The sequence below is a fragment of the Rhinopithecus bieti genome, unplaced genomic scaffold (genome assembly GCF_001698545.2).
Source record: "Rhinopithecus bieti isolate Rb0 unplaced genomic scaffold, ASM169854v2 scaffold_3948, whole genome shotgun sequence".
NCBI lineage: Eukaryota > Metazoa > Chordata > Mammalia > Primates > Cercopithecidae > Rhinopithecus > Rhinopithecus bieti.
In genome coordinates this window covers 899,703-919,020 of record NW_016804646.1, presented here as the reverse complement: position 1 = coordinate 919,020, position 19,318 = coordinate 899,703, and the positions used below count along the sequence as shown (strand labels likewise).

Below are 19,318 nucleotides of genomic sequence, written 5' to 3'. Positions count from 1 at the left end.
TGACACTCTCTGGGTCTTTGCACACAGGAAACATGTGACTGTGTGACTGTACGTTTCATTTTCATTTCTTTCTCTCTTGGTCCAAACTCAGGCCCAGACTGCCAACAGTGCCTTGCCAATTAAGAACCAAGTTGTACGTATGTATTTTACTGAAGATGAGAGAAAAAGAGGCAAAACAATAGTAACTGAGTGCTTCTGATTTTTAAAAAGAGAACAGAAAAGTTTAAATCTTCATGTCTGGGATTGGAAGCAGTATGGCAAACCACAGCCGTTCCAGACACTTCCAAAGATAACTTGGCATTAATTTTGAAAATTGGCATTTTGGCAGCCACAGAGCTTTTATTTATTTATTTTATTATTTTTACCTCTGTACCTATCAAATCTAGACCACCCAGATGTCACTCTTGAAGGGGAAAATAAAGAACTGTATGTGCCCATGGCGCTGACTGGGGCTTAACTTGAAACCTGGTAAAGTACAGAATAAGGAGTGACACCTGACACAGTAGCAATCATGGCATAAATAACAGAGGCTGCAGTCCAGCCTCCTGGGGTGTGAGGGGGTGAAAGAAAAGGTATGCTCTGTAACAAAGGAAGCCTGAAAGAACCCCACTTAAAGAAAATACATAATTGCTCCCCAAGCACATTGGAATAAGAATTGAGAATTAGGTGTGAAAAGTTTTAAGAGTATAAAATGATTTTAAAAGGAGAGTGCACCTTTCACTTTATGGTAGAAGGTGGGGAACATTCTGTTCTGTTGGCGGGGATGGAGATGCTGGAAAGTGAGAACTCCCTGTACCAGCAGGGCGGCCGCCTGCGCAGGTGGACAGGGATTCTGCCCCTGGGTCCTCCACACTCTCTCTGCCGGCCAGGGTCACCCAGTATGACTCTCTTGTCTTCCTCTCCTCTCACCCCACCCTGCCAGGTGGTATGACCTATGCCTGAGATGTGTCCCGGTCTCTGTCACGAAAAAAAATTATTTGCAAAACACCTACTCTACTTGTTCCTTGAAGAATGACTGAGACAAAGACTTGGTTGAGCCCTTAAAATGTGTTCAATCCAGCTGGGGAGCCAAGGCGCACAAAAGCAGCTCTAGACGATGTCAGCCAGCAGGGACAGTGATGACACGAGGCCCCAGTGGCACTGAGGCTCGGGTGCTGAGATGGGGGTGCATGCCCCTTCAGTGAACAAAGGCAGCTGAGAGCCCTTTAAGGGATAACCTTTCATCCAAAGCGACTGGCTTCAATGAATTAAATAATTTATTATTTTTTGCCAAGAGGCCAGAACAATTCTGACATTGGTGCTCTATTTATTGTGACCAAGATACCTGTAAAATACGGTCTCGGCCAGGGATTTTATCACTGCTTTCACTCACAATTAAAAATGTATTTGACAAGAGTACCAAATACACACAGACACACACAAGTCCCTGAGCAACACCAGCTCATTCTCCGCTCCCCTCCATTCCCACCCTCTCTTCTTCCCCTCACCCTCTCCCTCCCCTTTCCTTTCATTCCATTCAGCTGCTTAAAAATATAGTTAGGACTCACTAAAAATAACAATTGATTTCATGGCCCACAAATAAGTTGCTATCCATAATTCAAAAAACACTGGTTGAGCCCAATCCAAAATGTGATGGAGGCCGGGCATGGTGGGTTCATGCCTGTAATCCCAGCATTTTAGGAGGCCGAGGCTGGCAGATTACATGAGGTCAGGAGTTCGAGACCAGCCTGACCAACATGGCAAAACTCTGTCTCTACTAAAAATGTAAAAATTAGCCAGGCGTGGTGGCAGATGCCTATAATCCCAGCTACTTGGGAGGTTGAGGCAGGAGAATCACTTGAACCCTGGAGGCGGAGGTTGCAGTGAGCCAAGACTGCATCATTGCACTCCAGTCTGGGTAAAAAGAGTGAAATTCCGCCTCAAAAATAAACAAATAAATAAGTGATGGAGTTGGGGTCTCTTAGGATCCCTGCATATGTTTTGTAAGTGAAAGATGAAAGGAAGTTTTATTGAAGTTAGTTGACATTTACTAAGGAATGTATTACATTAACAAAAGCTTAAAATCTTTTTTTATGAAAAAAAGAAAAAAACATTCTGAAGAAAGACTCAGTCATTGCTGGCAGTCTGAAGACGCCTGTGATCTGCTGAAGAGGCCCCAGGGAAAAGGGAGACAGATGAGAAGCACCGCAGCATGGGCGCCAGACTGGCCCATCCCAAACAAGGGGTGAGGTCAGGACTTCACAGGACTATCCAGACAGATGTGAAATGGCTGTAGGGCAGCAGTGTTCATTTATGAATATAGTAACGTGGCTTTGCACGTAAGGTTTTTTTATTCCTTTATCACAATTCATCTTCTTCGATACTTGGGCAATTTCTTTCTTCAATAACATGCAGAATTTCTTAACAGAACTAAAGCATTTTGCATAAAAATTTGCCACCTTGTGCACCAGTCATTGTCTGAAGCAAGATAGTTTATATATATATAAATATATATATAAACTAAATATATCAAAAATATCAATTACAAGTTTGAAAAAATAAAATATCAATTACAAGTTTGAAATTGCCTTCTCATACTGTATACTGATATCACTAGTAGTTAGAGGAGAACTTCTTATCAATGCAGACATGTAGAGTTCTATTTCTTTACATCTTTCCTCCTCTTTCATCCATACATTTTTCACAAGTGGGAACTTTCACAAATGTATGTCTCTATTCCATCAGAAAATGGTCATGGGCCTTCTACACAAATAAGGACTCCAACGACTGCAAGAATGTGCATGAAACACATCTCTTCTCTAGAATTCTTCAGGCTAATGGAAGAAAGAGGGATCTAAAAATGATTGGAACAATCCTCATGCACCAGGTGGTATAGGAAGTGCCTAGCACACCACCCAGAGCCCTAGAGTCCTGGAGGAAAAAAACCCGTCTGCCCCTCGTGGAAAAGGCCAAGCTTCCTGGAGAAGGTAGAAATTCACAAGGGTCTCCAAGGAGGCTTAAGGTCTACACAAAGAGATACTGAGTGGAGAATGGGAGATCTGGAAGAGAAGACATCGTAAGCAATAATTAAAAGTAAGCATCAATTTTGCTGAATGATAAAGAGTGCAGAACCAGATGGATATAAGACATTAAGACTTTACCAGTTGATAGAGCATTGCACATCTATTTTACATCTCATTGGTACCTTCTCTGGGACCACAGTATGCCATATTCTATTGCTGAAGGAGAACACTTGTACTAAATTTTACTAGACAATAAAAGAAACATCGGCAAGTTCTCTAGAGCCAGAAAGGACAGCAATGGTGCCACCCTTACTCAGTGAGAGGGACCTGGCAGGAGAAACAGAGGACAGAGGGTGACTGTCGTGCCTATCTGCAGAGTCTTGTCTTGCACTTTCTTCTAGGAACACACCTGCCCTATCTATAGAAACAGGAGTGTCCGCCTTTGGGATATTTTGGCTGGGTTAACTGGGACAAGGTATTCTTTCCTGGCTGCGCAGGGATTGTGAGGGTGTGACCTTGAGATGCCCTTCATCTCATTATCTGGGAGAACAATGGAAGAAGGAGAAGGAGCCCAGGTCCAGACCCTGGAGGTGGCTGCTTTCTGTACCCTCCTCTGCTGTGGTCTCTCCCCAGGACTTGCTGATACATCTATCACCTTTCGCTTAAGTTTATTCTCTTTGCCTGTTTCCACTTGCAACTGAGACTGACTGAGAGCCGGGAGGCCTTCAGGTTATCAGGAGAGCTCTTCCGAAAGTCCCCCTTAGCTTTTTTCCATAAAGCATTTGATTCATCCGAAGTCAATGGAAAAGTTCCATTAAAAAGACAATTTATTCCAGGTGCAGTGGCTCATGCCTGTAATCCCAGTATTTTGGGAGACAGAAGTGGGTGATTACTTGGGCTCAAGAGTTTGAGACTAGCCCGGGCAACATAGCGAGACCTCATCTCTACTAAAACCTTTTTTTAAAAGGAGAACTCAATCATTCAGTCACACATTCATTCAACAAAAAGTTTAAGAGGACTTAATATTTGCCAGGCTTTTGTCCAAGTGCTAGAGGTACACAGGAAGAAAGCACAAAGAAGTTTCCATCCTTAATAAGAATATATTTTCGTGGGGAGAGGCAGACACTAAAAGTAAGCAAAATAAGAAATTATCAGATGACACTTTGTTCTATGAGTTAACCAAAACACCCTCACTATGACCAGCAAGGCTATGCCTGTTCTTGAGACACTGTGTGTCCAGTACTCAACTTAGTGGATACTTGGCACATTTTTGATGTCTAGAATAGAATGGAATAGAAATATCTGGTGGTAGGAACACAGGATAACCCTCATCAATTTTCCTTTTTCAGTTCAAAGTCTAACTTGTTTTTTAACAACATTGCATGTGGGTAGAGCTGTTCCCAGCACCTCTCTTAGACTTAATGAAACCTTGTAATTGACAACATTTCACTTCCATGTTGTAATTCTTTTGCATTGTATTTTAGACAATCAAATAATGATGATCTTAGAAATCCGAAATCAGAGACTGAACAACAACAACAACAAAAATGTAGGCAAATAAATAAGCTGCTATTAAGCATAGAGGGGTATGGATAAAATTAGCATGTTGTCAGTTAGTTATAGATTTTCCTTGTATGCCATGACAAATTTATCTTCTCCATATACATTTTGACATTCATAATGAAGCTAAAAAAGACTCCTTTTCAGTTACTGTTATGTAGATATGTTAATTATTATTATGATCATGTAAGATAACAGCTGATGTTGACTCAGCCCCAGTGATTTTAGGCTGAATCACGAAAATCTGTTGGGCCCTGAGTAAAACCAGGCCTCTGACCATCTTTGTAATCTTTACCTAAATCTCAAGCCACAGGAGACTAGGCTGTGACTACAATCAAAATGTTCCAATTCACCTCAAGTTAAGAAAAAAATGGCTTCAATATAGCTCAAAGTCAAGAGTTTGCTAACCCTCGGGGTAGGGTGATTTGCCTTGAATCACAACGTATTCCTACCTGGAGACACCAGAGCCTTTGCTACTGTTTCCAAGAATATTCCAGAACCTGAGTCTTTCTGGACTGGCCCGACTCTGGCTACCACTTCACACTCGCTTACTCTGGTTTATGCCTTCAAAGCCCATATGTGAAACTCAGACCCTTCATGGGGTTTTCATTTACAAAGCCTCTCTGAATCACTCAAGAATTTGGTAAACTTGACAGAGCACTAGACTCACACAGAGAGTCACGTCTTCCACCACACACCACAGCAGCTCACAATAACTGACAGCTGTTCCTGGGCTCTGCAGTCCTCCCCAGCCACCCTGCAGCAGGGCCCTCCTCAGGCTATGCGCCACACCATCCTCCTGTCCCCACCTTCCCCACAGGCTCTTCTGGAGCAACCAAAGCCTGTGCATCGGAAGCCCTGGAATTGCACCCTCTGCTGTCAGCACACATCGAAGCATTGTCCCAGATAGTTCCCTTGGTGAGAGACAGGCTGGAGCCAAATGTGAAGATAACTGAAAGTTCTCTGTCTTGTTACAGAACCTGTTACTTAAAAATTAGATTTATTATTCCGTGGCAAGAGGGTGACATAAAGTTACACTTGTCCCTTTCTACTTCACAGTCCAGGCCAGCCCCAAATAAGACCAGCAAGTGGATGTCATTAGGCCACATTGATGCGGAAAAATAAAGAAGGTTGGAAATCAAAAATCAAAATAGCATGAAAAAACAGTTTGGGAAAGACAGCAGATTCCTTCTCTTCTTGAGTTGAACTTACAGAGTTTCCTAGGCAGAGATTCCTCAATCTGGTAAGCTTTTCTCAGAGGTAAAGTAATCCATACTACCAGCAAACTGTACCTCAGGATGGTATAACTTGGTGAGGGTCCATCTTTCTTCTTAATACAGTCTCCTTCAGAGTCCTCAATCAAGCACAATACACTACTTAAATGAATAAGCACCAAATTCGACATCCACAGTAGAGAAGCATAATTATATTTGTGAGTCAAAATTAAGTATAGACTTATATTATGGATAAAATCTAGTTCATTTATCAAGATTCTATGTCTGGATTTTCAGTGTTCCCATGAAAGCATCTGAATTTTTTATGAATATAAGGTTTGTGATATTCAGATGTATTTATAGAAAATCGACACCTTCATTGAGGAGCTCCAATGACTAATAAAGAACATTAAACAAATTATTAAAATAAAAAGTGATCTATAGGGTATGTGCCTCAAATAAATGAGGGTCTATGTCCACTAAAGGCATGTATAAAAATGTTGCATAGCAGTTTTATTTGGAGTAGCTCCAAAGTGGAAACTACCCAAATATCCATCAATAGTAGAAAAAACAAGTAAATTATGGAATAGTGATACAACAGAATATTACTTAGCACTTAAAAAGAGCAACCTACTGCAACAATGAAGCTGAATCCCATAGATTGAAGTTTGAAGAAAAGAACCCAGACAAAGAAGACGTGCTTTTCCATTTCTATAGAAGAGTCCCAGAGCAGGCAAACAAATTGATGACAGAGGTCAGAAGGGTGAACAATGGTTACCTGTGGGAAGGGATCTGCTGAGGCAAAGGGCACAGGAAGCCTTCTGGAATGCTGGAAATGGCTTGCATCTTGGTGTTTATTTATGTTAAAATCCATTGAGTTCTTCCTGTAAAATTCACCTAAGCTGTTTAGCTCAGAAAGTGCCTTATCTAAAATCATTACACCTCAATGAAAAAGAAAAATATTGGCATGTAAACAAAATCCAAATTTATATAATTATGAATTAATATTAAATTACGGGTTTTAGTTGTCAACATTTTGCACCTTTGAGCAGACATTTTGCCATGGCGTAAGGGAAGAATAATCAGAGTTTATTACTATTTCTCTTTACAGTGGAGAAGTCTGGCAGAAATTTTCTTAACCAAGTAATCAAATTTAATGTCACCAAGATAGGACCTGCTGATGTCAAGTGCTTTCTAATGTGATGCATCGAGAATGGCACAGTGCCATCTACGTGGTATCTTTGTCCAAAATATTTAACTTGAGTCTAATCACTAAGAAGCATCATATGAATCCAAATTTGGGATTTCTGAAAGATAAGTGGCCTAGATGCTTCAAAAATGTCAATGTCATGGAGTATTTCTAGATTAAAAAAAAAATGACAATTCAACATCATGCATGATTCCCGACTGGATTCTGGATTGAGAAACTATCCAGGCTATTATTGGGGACATTTGAATATGTGCTCCCACTAGATAATAACGTTATATTAATATTAAGCATTCTCAGTATGAATGTTGAATTGTGGTCATGTTCAGGGATGTCTTGCCCTCAGAAAATAAATCTAAAGTATTTAGCTTATCAAAATGTTTATAAATAATTCTGAAGACTTCAGCCAATAATAATAATAATTATGCGTGCCAGAGAAGAATAAGAAAGGGAGGAGGAGGCGGAGGAGGAGAAAAAGAAAATGTAGCGAAACGTTTGTGATGGGTATTCCATGAGCATGAGATGGATCTCCCACCCAAAATTTCATTCAGATGTCAACTCTTTTTTTTATTTTTATTTTTATTTATTTATTTATTTATTTATTTATTTTGAGATGGAGTCTCGCTTTGTCCACCAGGCTGGAGTGCTGTGGCGCTATCTCGGCTCACTGCAAGCTCCGCCTCCCGGGTTCCCGCCATTCTCCTGCTTCAGCCTCCGGAGTAGCTGGGACTACAGGCGCCTGCCACGGCGCCCAGCTAACTTTTTTTGGTATTTTTAGTAGAGACGGGGTTTCACCGTGGTCTCGATGTCCTGACCTTGTGATCCGCCCGCCTCGGCCTCCCAAAGTGCTGGGATTACAGGCGTGAGCCACCGCGCCCGGCCTCAGATGTCAACTCTTATGACACACGCACCAAGAGAACATAAAACAGTTTATCACTCACAGAGTGAGGCTTTCTACGCAGTGGAGGGCTGGCTCCCAGTGTGTCTGAAAATGGCTTGAAAGCAGGGATACAGGCTTGGGGCCTGCTGTGGTTGGGAGCTGGAGGTGAGTAAGGGTTCTTGTTCATTGGCCGAGGCTTGTGTGGGCTGAACTCCCCATTAGCACCAAGGGAAGGAGCACGTGGGCTTTCTCCCTAGCTGGCCCAGGTATGAGGCAGAAGGGGAAGGGGAACATGTTTCTACTTCTCTCTCACCCATTCATCCCAGGTATTAGCACCTTAAAATTATGTCCTAAGGAAAAATGCTTTTACAAATATGTGCTGCTGTGGCATGTTTCATCTCAGAGCTGATTTTCTTTCATGAATAAAAAACTTTTACAGCTCAATATAAATATTTCTTCTTATCTATAGTCATTTACAAGTAGAAATATTATAGTTTCTATTAAATAAGATACTTGTTAATTCAAGTTGCCTCAGTTACAAAAACATTCACGATTTCACTCAACAAGAAATGCTGGCATACCCATTAGGTGCCAGGCACTCTGGAAGGGGCAGGGACAAAACAGGGGACAAGGCAGGGGTTATCAGCTCCCACACGGTGTAAATGTCACAGTTAAGACACCACTACTCCCACTCTTTGAGAGCCAACATTCTGACTGACAAATTTAAGAATCTCTAAATATATAAAATGTGCAAAAGTCACAACACCCAGAGTCACCATTGTGGTTATCTGAGAATTCAAGAGTAATACTTACTCTTGAATAAAATAATACACATTTTAAAATAACAGAATTAATTCTCTGTCATTACTTAAATTCCCTCAATGTTTATTCTACGGCAAAATCACAAACTTGCGCCTATGTGTTGTTGCTGAGATGGATGTAATGCAACACCACTCATGCCAACACCCACCTTAAGCAGAGAGCAGGGGAAGAAGAAAAGCTGTGTCATAAATCCTAAAATCCATCCTAGGTGCAATCACCCTACATCTGGGACTTTCTACGTTTCAAATAGTCTGTTGACTATTTCACTGTTTTGAGAAATATGCTTATATTTACCAAATATCCCAATTTGGGATTTTCAAAATGTAGTGTCTGTACTCATGACAGATCAAACTGCGTAAGAAAATTATGGCAGGTATGGGCAAATAGCCTTCGATGGAATTCAAATGGTTATCATCTCTTTGACTCAACTTCCATATCCAGGAATTTACCAACATATAAATGTATACATGTATTTAAAAAGTACTGTATGGTTGCTTATGAAAACTTTATTTATTTATAAAAGCAATAGACTGGTATTTTGAATGTCATTCAGTAGGGTTTAGTTAAATCAATTATGGCACATTATACCATGGAATAGTATATAGGCAACAAAGGTAGTTTTATATATGCTGATACATTTCCAAGACACAGGTAAGTGGATAAAGCAAAGTATAAGGAGAACAGTTTAACAGGATACTTGTGTCTCTCTATGTAAGAAATGTTACATATATCATCCTGTGTGTGCTCAGGAAATTTCTGGTTGGCTACATAAGAACCAGGGTCATATGGGTGACATTTGGGGTTGGAGGAAGACTTACTGTACATCTTCGCATGACCACTGACTATTGTTTCCATGTGTGTATATTATATATGCATGTATCTATATGATATATGCAATATATCATATCAAGATAATGGTCATTGTGATTGCTACCTTTTATTCCTCAAGGAATGAAAGACAAAGTCAAAGAGCTCTTAAGAATTTCATGTCACAGTTGAGCAGTTCTTTTTATTAAAAGTGCGCCTCCTGCTAACAGGTGAAGATAATTTCTGCTTACTTGAGAAACACGTATTCCATCTGTATTATTTAAGCTAACCACAGAAGTGACAGGAGGCAGCATTGTTACATAACTTTCACCTCTGTTTATTTGCAATTCTGTTTTCCCCTGGAGGGGAGGGCCAGGTGCATGTTTGTTGGGGAGCAAGTATTGGCAAACAGAAATATAAATGTAGATAAATATAGGCCATTTACAACATAAAGAAGAGTCCTTGCTGTACTCTAGATCAAAAGGTGCTCTACATTATCGTGCTGTGATGCTCAGAGCTTCTGCCAGTTCTAAAAAGAGAGTATCCTCCCAGCTGGTGGCTTCTCAAAGAATCCAGTTTTTAGGTAACTTCCTCTCCCCATTCTTTCAGATTAATAACTATCCCTCATTTGGTTCCTTTGTGAGTTATCATTTAGATTGGAGTCCAGTTATGGTTTAAGTTCATTTATTTCCAAAGTCATAATCAAAGTCACAGAAACTGGATCACCAAGGCCATTCAATTCAACCTGAGGGGAGGAGGAAGGCACATAGGGGTGACTTTGTCTTTCAGATGTTGGTCATTTTCTTTCCCGCTTGAATCAAAAGGGCAGGGGGATGTCCAAAGATGAGAGAGGACTGAGGCCTCCATTCCATTCTGCAGCCTTCATTCTTGAGCTCCATTTCTCCTCGAAGTCACCTCTTCCACCTCCTTTGGCCCCCTGGATGGTAGTGGCCTTTCTGGTTTGAAGCCAAAGAAACTAACACAAGAACTTTAAAAAATGTCGAAACAATAACCACCTTTGCCATCAAACTTCTGTAAAAATGCGTGCTTGTATGACTGTTTGTCTTTAACATTGATTTCCTCTTCCGAGGGTCATGCCCATTTTTTAATATCAATGATGTAAATTACCCTTTGAGAGATATTTTTGAGAACTGTTTTAGAATTAGGCAATCTGAACAATTAATCGGAAACATTAATCTATTGGAAAGATCAATCCAGCTGATGGTAGGGGGTTAGGTAGATGGAGGTCAGTTAACAACATACACATTCACTTTTAACTAGTTTTAGAGGCATAAAATTGATGCTACTTGTCATACCCAGTTTCAGGCTCCCCTGATACTAACTACCCATTAATAATACAGGAAAGCTACAAAATCTGGGGGTTATTGTAATATCAGAGAGGTAGAGGTATGCAGTTGTTGAAAACCATATGTTCACTCAGTCACTGATTTATCTGACCACATAATAGCTACCCATATTTCACTATGGCTCAAGAAATTCAAGGAATGCATGAGTTGGTCATGCCCAAATGTCCCCTAGATTCATTCAGTCACAGAGGCTCCCCTTTGGGTGGCTTTAAACACTACCAAGGCAAGAACCCAGAAACCTGGGCTGGGGAGGATCTTAACCAATTTCATCCAAAACAGAAACTACTTACTTTTAAAACACTCATGAAATTAATTTAATGTAAGAATATACCACTTACGTAATTTCCTCACTTAAAACCATCTTGAAAGACATGGAGGTTAAAACTAGAAGACGAAGCAAGATAGTCCAATTAGGGTGACAGTGGGGAGAGGGGAGAATAGAGATAGATTTCAGAGAACCTACAGGTACTAAGAGAACAGGTTTCTAACTAGAGCGTAACAGGTAAAATAGAGTTAGTATTACTTCTTCAGTGTATAGTAACTAATAAGATATCTTGTGATTAAACCAAACTCTTTAAGTAAATACTAATTATTTGAAAAGAGACTAATATAAAAAGAATGTGAAGAGAATGAAAAAATTTTTGAAGTACTTCCTTATTAGTTATAAGATCAATAAATACACTTATTCAGGGTTTTCATCAAAGACTCCTCCCATACAGCTTTCCACATGTCCATTCAGTTATAGTTAACCAAACACTGTAACACACTCTTATGTCCAAGTTCAAAGCAATTAAGAAAAGAAGAAACAAAACAAAACAAACATTATCATTGGCATGATCCATTTGCACACCAATTTTCTTTAAGTTACAAAGGAAAAATGTTTATAAGTTTAACATTTTATGCTAATATCTTCCATCAGTATAGACCACACACATGTTGGACACAGAGCCAGCCAGCTGCTGCCCACAAGAGGAAAATATCCTAATCACAATTTTACAGACACACACACACGTGCACATGTCAAATAACTTCAGTGGACATCCAAAGAAACATTCAGTCTAAGCTAGGATAATGTACTTCATCTTTCCTTTTACCTAGTTAAATTAAGCAGGCTGGATCTATTAAGGTCAGGGAGGAAACCAAAACCATCTGAGTGTGTACACAATGACCCATTTACTATCCTACGTTCATCAGTATAAGGAATCTTCTAAAGAGAAACGATTAACAATACAGGGGCCACACAGCACGACAGCCAGGAAGTATCAGCACAGGACCTGAAAGGAGCACTCAGCAGCTGTGGCTGGAGACCACGTGCACTCTGGCATGGACTGGTGGTAGGGAAGGACGTGAACAGGACCAAAGGGCTTTAGTTCTCACTTTCAAAGTTCCCACCGCACTCCTCTCTAGGCAGCCTATACGCCTATCAGCTATTTAAAACTTCAAGTCAAACCAACCTGCCAACAGGCCATCTTAAAATCCTTGACTACCACTGAAACTTAATTTCTAGTTGCCTTCATTTCATACATGCTATGAATATACTCTCAATGGTTGAAATGAGCAAACACGTAAACCTTCCAAGTTGTTGGAACTTAAAAGATAACCCTCTGATGTTCCATCCAGGTCAGCAACACCAACATATATATTTTTCTCTGTTTTGCAGTGTGTGTACAGTCAAATTTGGCTTAGAGGCCCAAAGGGGTAAAAACCAACAGCACTGAATTTGAGAGGCAGAGAAAATGTAGTATCTTAATCATGGGTATGCGGTTATGTGTCATGTACAGCTGTCACTCAAACTCTGCCAGCTACCTGGCCTCCCAGTTTCCCATTGTGAAAGTGTGCACAGCTGTGTATTCATATAGCCATATACCACAGACATCCACCAGAAATGCACAGATGTGCTCCCGTCACTGCAGGCATGGGCCATGGTTGCCATTTCCCAAAGAAATATATTTCCAACACCATGGTGGTGGAGTGTTCACCCCTCAATGGTTTCTACAGTTACATATTCTCAGACAATTACCAAGTAGCAGTTTTAGTTGCCAAACACAAAGGATACAATAAAATCTTTAGACATTTTTATGCTAAAAAACAATTGTACAATAAATCATTTTGAAATTATGATCACCTCTGAGTACTGTGGATACAGGTATTTACTGTGACTATTCTGATTTGCAAAATATTATCTGTAGACTCATAGTACCTGGGGAATGTGGGGATTACTTGCTACTGGTAGTACAGACTTCCATAGCATAGATTTTTTTAAATCCTAATACCAAATATTTCCACCAAAAGATGAAAATGTTTGCTGAAACACAATTCTTATTTCTTTTCATAGCCGGCAGTCATACATTTATTAATTTTTAAAATAGCATTAAAATATTAAGGTTGTTATTTACCATAATAATGGTTTCAGTTCCCATAGACTTGGTTTGCTATTAACCAAAAGAAAAGGCTATGTGCCTTTACAGAGCGACCCGAGGTCAAAACCAAATGCTGCATATGGAGCTGATGAATTTGCCAGACACTCATGGTGATATTGAATTATTTCCCCAAAGATGGAAAATACCAACCATACAAATAAAGTCACCTGCAACACCTTGAATTTCTTACCAAATGCCATTTTTTTTTCAGTAAAAGTAACTTAAGAAATGCCCTAGCTTTGCTTTAAAATCATAACTGAGCAGAGAAAGTCAAACCCTGCAGTTACTGAAATACCCCTTTTGAGTTAAGCGGTGGGATTCTTCTCAACTCCTTTCAGTGTCACCAAAATGCACTTTCCAGGCATGAGCGGAAACCATCCTTTGTTTGGAAACGGATGCAAGCCATGCTGAAGGTTCCCAGTGCACAAAGACTCATGTTTTCTGGGGGAAAGGACTTCTGTGACTTGGTGTTTCTTGTGACGTCAAAGGAGAAGAGTCATTGCCTCCATTTTGGAGACAGGAGCCCAAGCCCATCTCTCTGGATGTTCTGCCCAGCTCAGCCCCTGCCACAACCGAAGCCACAGGGCTGGGCTGCAGGAAGGAATCAGTCACACAAACAACCCTTCTACCTAGCTGCCTACCTATCCAGATTCAGATTCTCCCCCAACATGCCTGTTCACCTAATTTTCCACAGCTTAGCCAACAACAAAACATCTCCATCTGGTTCATTTTTCCTTTGCATTTTAACTGCAGCCCGGAAAAAGCCTGACTAGTTCATTGGGGCCTACTTTAAACCAAATCCAGAAAGCTTTAAGGGAAATAAAAGGTGTCTGCCTGGGTTTCTTTTATGTGGAAATCAGATACCCAAGGATCACTTGTGTTTCCATAGGAAATTTTCCATCTTCAGTTTTTCATTGGTGTTATTCTAGGCAAAGAAGTACCCAACTGCTTTCACTACCACGTCTCTCCTTGAAATCACAGCACATCACCCCATTTGCTTCAAAAACCTCACCTCCAACTTCAGGAGGAGGCACAGGGCCCTGCCTGTGCAGGGAATGAAGATTTCACATGACGCAGCCCTAAGCATCCCTGGACTGGAGAAGCATGGAAGAAGTAAACGTCCCTCCCTGCTGTCCCTCATCAGCAGCGAGCTTGAGGGGGATCTCACCGGCACCCCTGCCCTCCGGACACAGGTGTTCTGCACACAGACATTCATGTAGGCCCTCCATCCCCAGTACAGTGTGTCCACACCAATGCACATGACAGCCAGGCAGGCATGAGGGAAAATAGTCAGCTGTCCCCAATCAATACCTCTTGGCCTCTTCCCTTCCCACCCCACCCTCACTTCTTCACCACATAGCTTCAAGTCCACTCAGATCTGGGTCTCCAGCATTATCTAATCAGCTCACTCCCACCCCACTCCCCGTATCCTGAGGAAACACGTAAAATCCCATCTGTGGGGGAGATGTCTACTCAAGTTGTCTTGCTATAGGGAGCTCTGATGAAGTGTGGCGAGGGCATTCCTGCGGAGGGATCTCAACTCCCAAACGTCTTCCTGCATGTGCTCCTGTTTCTTTTTCTCCTCCCCCTCCCCGCCCCCTACCTTGCTCCTCGCTGCTGTCCCCAAACCAGGCAGTGGGTTCCTCCTCTGGGAGCTGGGGTTCTCCGCCACCTCCTCCACCCTCGAGGGCTTTGCGTTTCTTCGACATCTCTGCCCAGGGCTGGGGATTTGGGGGTTTTCTTTCCCCACCCCCTGGCCCTCCCCCCTCCGAGAGGAGAGTGAAGGTGGGGTTAGATGGAGGGGAGGGGGTTAGGTGCAGAGGAAGGGGTGGGGAGAAGAGCCCAGAGAGGGAGATGGAAGAGATTGCTGCTTCAGGAGGGGAAGGGACTTGGGGTGGCAGGAAAGGCAGAGGGGCAGGGACTCTGCAGAAATCCTACAATCCGGTCCATCAGTGTAGCCCTACGTCTAGGAGACTGTTTGCTGGTGTTGCGCCTCTCTCTCTCTCTCTCTCTTTCTCTCTCTCTCTCTCTGCCTCTCCCTCTCCCTCTCTCTGTCTCTCTCTCCTCTCTCTCTCCTTCCTCCTTCCTCCTTCCTCCTTTTCCTTCAACTAGAAGGGTGAGCCGAGAGGGGAGGAGAGATCAAATCAGACATGAGAGGCTCCTTGGGTGTCTCAGCGGATTTCTTCCCCATTTGGAGGGGCGATGGGGTGGGGTGCTGTGAGGACTCCTGGCCCTGTCTAGCTATGAAGGAGTGGTGTCTTCTGGCTGGGCTTGGCTTGGCTTGGGGGGAGGAGGGGCGGGACAGTGTTTGCAGTGTTTGGTGAGGATGCGATTTCAATGGGTTGCAAGGAAAATTGGGTGGGATGAAGAAAATAAAATGCTGCAGAATGCAATCTAGTGATGCTTTCAGGTGCTGGGGACTCCGGACCCCCTCCTCCCCTATGACATCATAGGATCTTTTGCAAAAGAGACTGGGGAAGGTGGGGGGAGAGAAGAGAGTGGCGGCAGAGGGAAGGATCAAAAGCGCAGAGGGTCCTGTCCCCACTGAGAACGGGAGAAGGGCGGCCGGCTCTGGAGGAAGGAAGTTGCATTGCACACACCATCCCTTCTCCAGGCCGCCTCGGGAGGCACCTGCGGGTCTGGCGCGGCAGCCGCTGCGGTTTGCAGCTGGCGCGCAGCCCTCACTGGGAACTTGGAGCTCTCAAACTCCTCGGATAAAGCGTTAGCCCCGAGGCTGTCAGCGGCGCTGGGGCGGGCTGCAGTCTTTCTCCCCTCCTCTGCAAACCCTTGAGTCTTCCGGCTTTATAAACTCCCTTTCTTCTTTCTCGAGTTCACTCATCACCCTTTCCCCCAAACAGTCACGTCCACAAACACAACACACCACACACGCGCACACGTCTTCTTATTGCTCAAAAGGGTAAGGACGGGAAGTTTTTTTAAGTACACACACACACACACACACACAAAGATTGGGACTAAGTTTTTCTGGACTCTCAAGGGTTAAATAATAGGTAAAAGAAACTGTCAACTTACCCGCCAAAGTATGCTGACGCGTATATCTGCTTTCCGCTTCATTTCGAGTTCATAAATTTAAAAGAAAGAGAGAAAGAAAACAAAACAAAACAGAAAAGACAAGGCTCCGGGAACACAGTGGGTCCAGGGTTCCATGGAGAACTGCGCAAAGCAAGTTGCCAAGAAAGCCCGCCGGCCAAGTTCGGGACCTGTCCACGCTCGCGCGCTCCGCTCAGCAGGCAGATTCCAAAGGCTTGGGGCACTCTGGGGTGCGCGCCGATCTTCTCGCAAAAGGCGAGTGTGTGGGGTTCCTCCTTCCCTCCTTTCCATCTGGGGGTCTCGGGGAAAGTTGCACCCAGTGCCTTGGGCGCCCATGAAGACCAGTCCATCTCAGCTCAAGCTCCCAGCAGCAGCAACTTCGGACTCAGACCTCTCTCTCTAGAACATGAGTGCTCATGTATGCGTGCGTGTGTCTGTGTGTGTGTCCGCGTGCACTTGACATTTGGGGGTGCATATGCTCTCAAGAACGACTCTCCCGGCTGCCCAGAACTTAGAGAGTTTCCCTTTAAGCCGGAGATGCTGCTCGGACACCCCCCCGCGTCCAACAGGAGGCGATGACGTCTGTAGCCTCGTTGCCAGAACAGTCCCCAGGCTGCCGCTGCCGTTCATTGACAGGAGCGGGCGCTCGGACGTCAGCGGCCGGACCTTTGGCAAGGCTGCTCCCGCGGAGACGGTTCCCACCCCCGCACCTGCCAGCCCGCCCCCCCGGGGGGGTGGTCACGAAATCAAAGCCTCCAGAGGAGGGGGCCGGGCCGGGGAGGTGCTGGGACTGGGGGAGGGGGTGACTCGAATCTGCCCTCTTTGTCCTGGAGCACCGGAGTATATAAATAGTGCAGCCTCCAGCCAGACTCTCTCCCACTATTGCACGCCCCCGCAGTACCCCCCATCCGACCCCCGCCCCTTGTCACTACGCGTCGGGCTCGCTCTGCCAGGAGGGAGGCTGGGATGCGGGGAAGCAAGGAGCGCGAACAGACATTGGTTCTCTTTCCTCTTCCCATTCATAGATTTCGGTTGGAGTCCTAGGGCCGCCGCGCCTGGAGTCGCAATGAATGGATGGATGCCCGCGCGCTGGGACCACCAGGTCCGCAGAGACGTCGCCGGCGCTAGGGGCGCTCCTCCCGACTGGGGACAGGCGCCCTCGCCTCGGCGCAGTTGGGGGGGACCCCAAACTACCCTTAAGAGGCCAAAGGCCTGCTCTCCCCCTTCTCCCCAGCACACACCAGGGTTCTTTTCTGCCCCTGAGAAGTTGGGACGCAAAACGTAGGGAACTGCGCTCAGTCTCCGCACCACGCAGAGGTCCAGGTAGGGACCGAGACCAGGGCCATCCAGCAGCACGGAGGGTAGCAACAGAGAGGGGAGCGCCCACGTGGCGCAACGCGGTGGCTGAAGCCAAGCCTGTAGCCTCTCCCTGAGCACCGCTGGCGGCCCAGGACCGCGCGCTCTCCCTTCCTGAGCACCCAGGGATGCACTGCGCAGGGAAGGAGGGCACGGCGGGAGGATGCATGCAGGAGACTGCTGCGCGGATTCCCCACCCGAAACCGGCTCGCGGGGAATCCGTGGGCTTGCACTCGCCAGAAAGAGCTGCTGCAGGAGTGGCCGAATGGTAAAGCCCGTTCCCGACCCTGGGTGGGAGGAACTTAAAGGACTGAGTTCTGAGGCACCAGGCACAGGGCGCAGCTTCATAAATGCACCCAAAAGCTTCCATGGACTGACGGCACAGATGTGGCTGAAGTGAACCTAAGGACGTTTGCTACCCCAAGACCTGGGCTTCAGGCCAGGTGACAACGGACACCTAGGAGTGTGGTGACACCTGCGCAGAGCCCCTGGTGGTTCAACCTGTCCCAGAAGGTTGCAAGAAGATGCCACTGTCTTGGCTTTCTCCCCTAGTGCTCATACCCCAGAAAAGGTCACTGGGGCACTAGATCCCAACCCCTTGTGCCATGAGAGGGAAACCCGCACGACTGCGTTGGCACTCCCCCCTAAATCGTCTCCTGGGTCCTTCCCATTACACACACACACACACACACACACACACACACACACACACACACAATGTCATTTCCCCATGGAAAAATAAATAAGAACTTTCTCGACTCTCTACCTTCTCCCTCCATCTCCACCCAGGTTCTCTGTTTCCCTTCACAACAGACTGCAGCTGTCTAGACGGTGGCTCTGGTCTCTCTCCTCTCTCTGGGTCTTGAATCGTTCCAAAACACTTTCTTAAGAGTTCTACTTCTGCTGCCTGCAATATCTCACTTTTACCGAGGTCACCATTCAACCCAAAACTCTCTATCCAAGAGTCCATTCTTAGACATCTAAGATGACTTACCCACTGCAGTGGACAGAATTCCTCATTCCCGCCTCCTTAGAACACAGCCTTCACTCGGCTTTCCAGATGCTCCACTCTGCTGATTTGTGTCCCACCTTTCTGGACATTCCCTCTTAGTCACATTTGCTGAACTCCTCATCTCCCACTGTCTTCATGTTGCAGTGTCCCAAGGCTCATCCGTGGACTTTTTATTTTCCATCACTCCCTGCTCCCTTGGTGATCTTGCTCAGCCTCGTGGGTTTAAATCTGAATACTAACGACGCTTGCACTTATATATTTAGCCTAGACCCTTCCCCTAAACTCTAGATTCATGTGTCTAACTACCAGCTCCACCGGGGCATCTCGAATGTATCTGAAACCTAACAAAGCTATCCCTGGGCTCTTGATTTACTCCCATCACAAACCTGCTCTTCCCACAGTTTTTCCACCTTGGTGAATGGAAAGCCCACATCCATCATGTCTGGGTTATAGCTGTCACCACCTCCCTCAGCTCTCACTCTGCCCACACCTCCTTCACTCTATTCTCAGCCACATGGGACTTCCTAGAACCCACCAGGCACCCTCCCAACTCAGAGCCTTTGCAGCTGCTGATTCCTCTTCAGAAACTCCTCTGCCCAATGTCCTGAATATCTGCAGGG

The 19,318-nt window shown here is 44.6% G+C and overlaps 1 protein-coding gene and 1 pseudogene across 1 annotated transcript in view; one reads left to right on the top strand and one right to left on the bottom strand.

Moving 5' to 3' along the window:
• The window catches only part of PDE10A (phosphodiesterase 10A), a 702,663-nt gene extending 685,768 nt beyond the window's left edge, over positions 1–16,895 (bottom strand). Inside the window, exon 1 of the mRNA XM_017869545.1 lies at positions 16,313–16,895. The gene's annotated coding sequence lies outside the window, so the exon portion shown is untranslated. The remainder of the gene's footprint in view (positions 1–16,312) is intronic.
• Positions 16,896–16,905: 10 nt separating this feature from the next.
• Positions 16,906–17,702, top strand: LOC108527975 (putative uncharacterized protein FLJ36797; annotated as a pseudogene).
• The last annotated feature ends 1,616 nt before the right edge of the window (positions 17,703–19,318 follow it).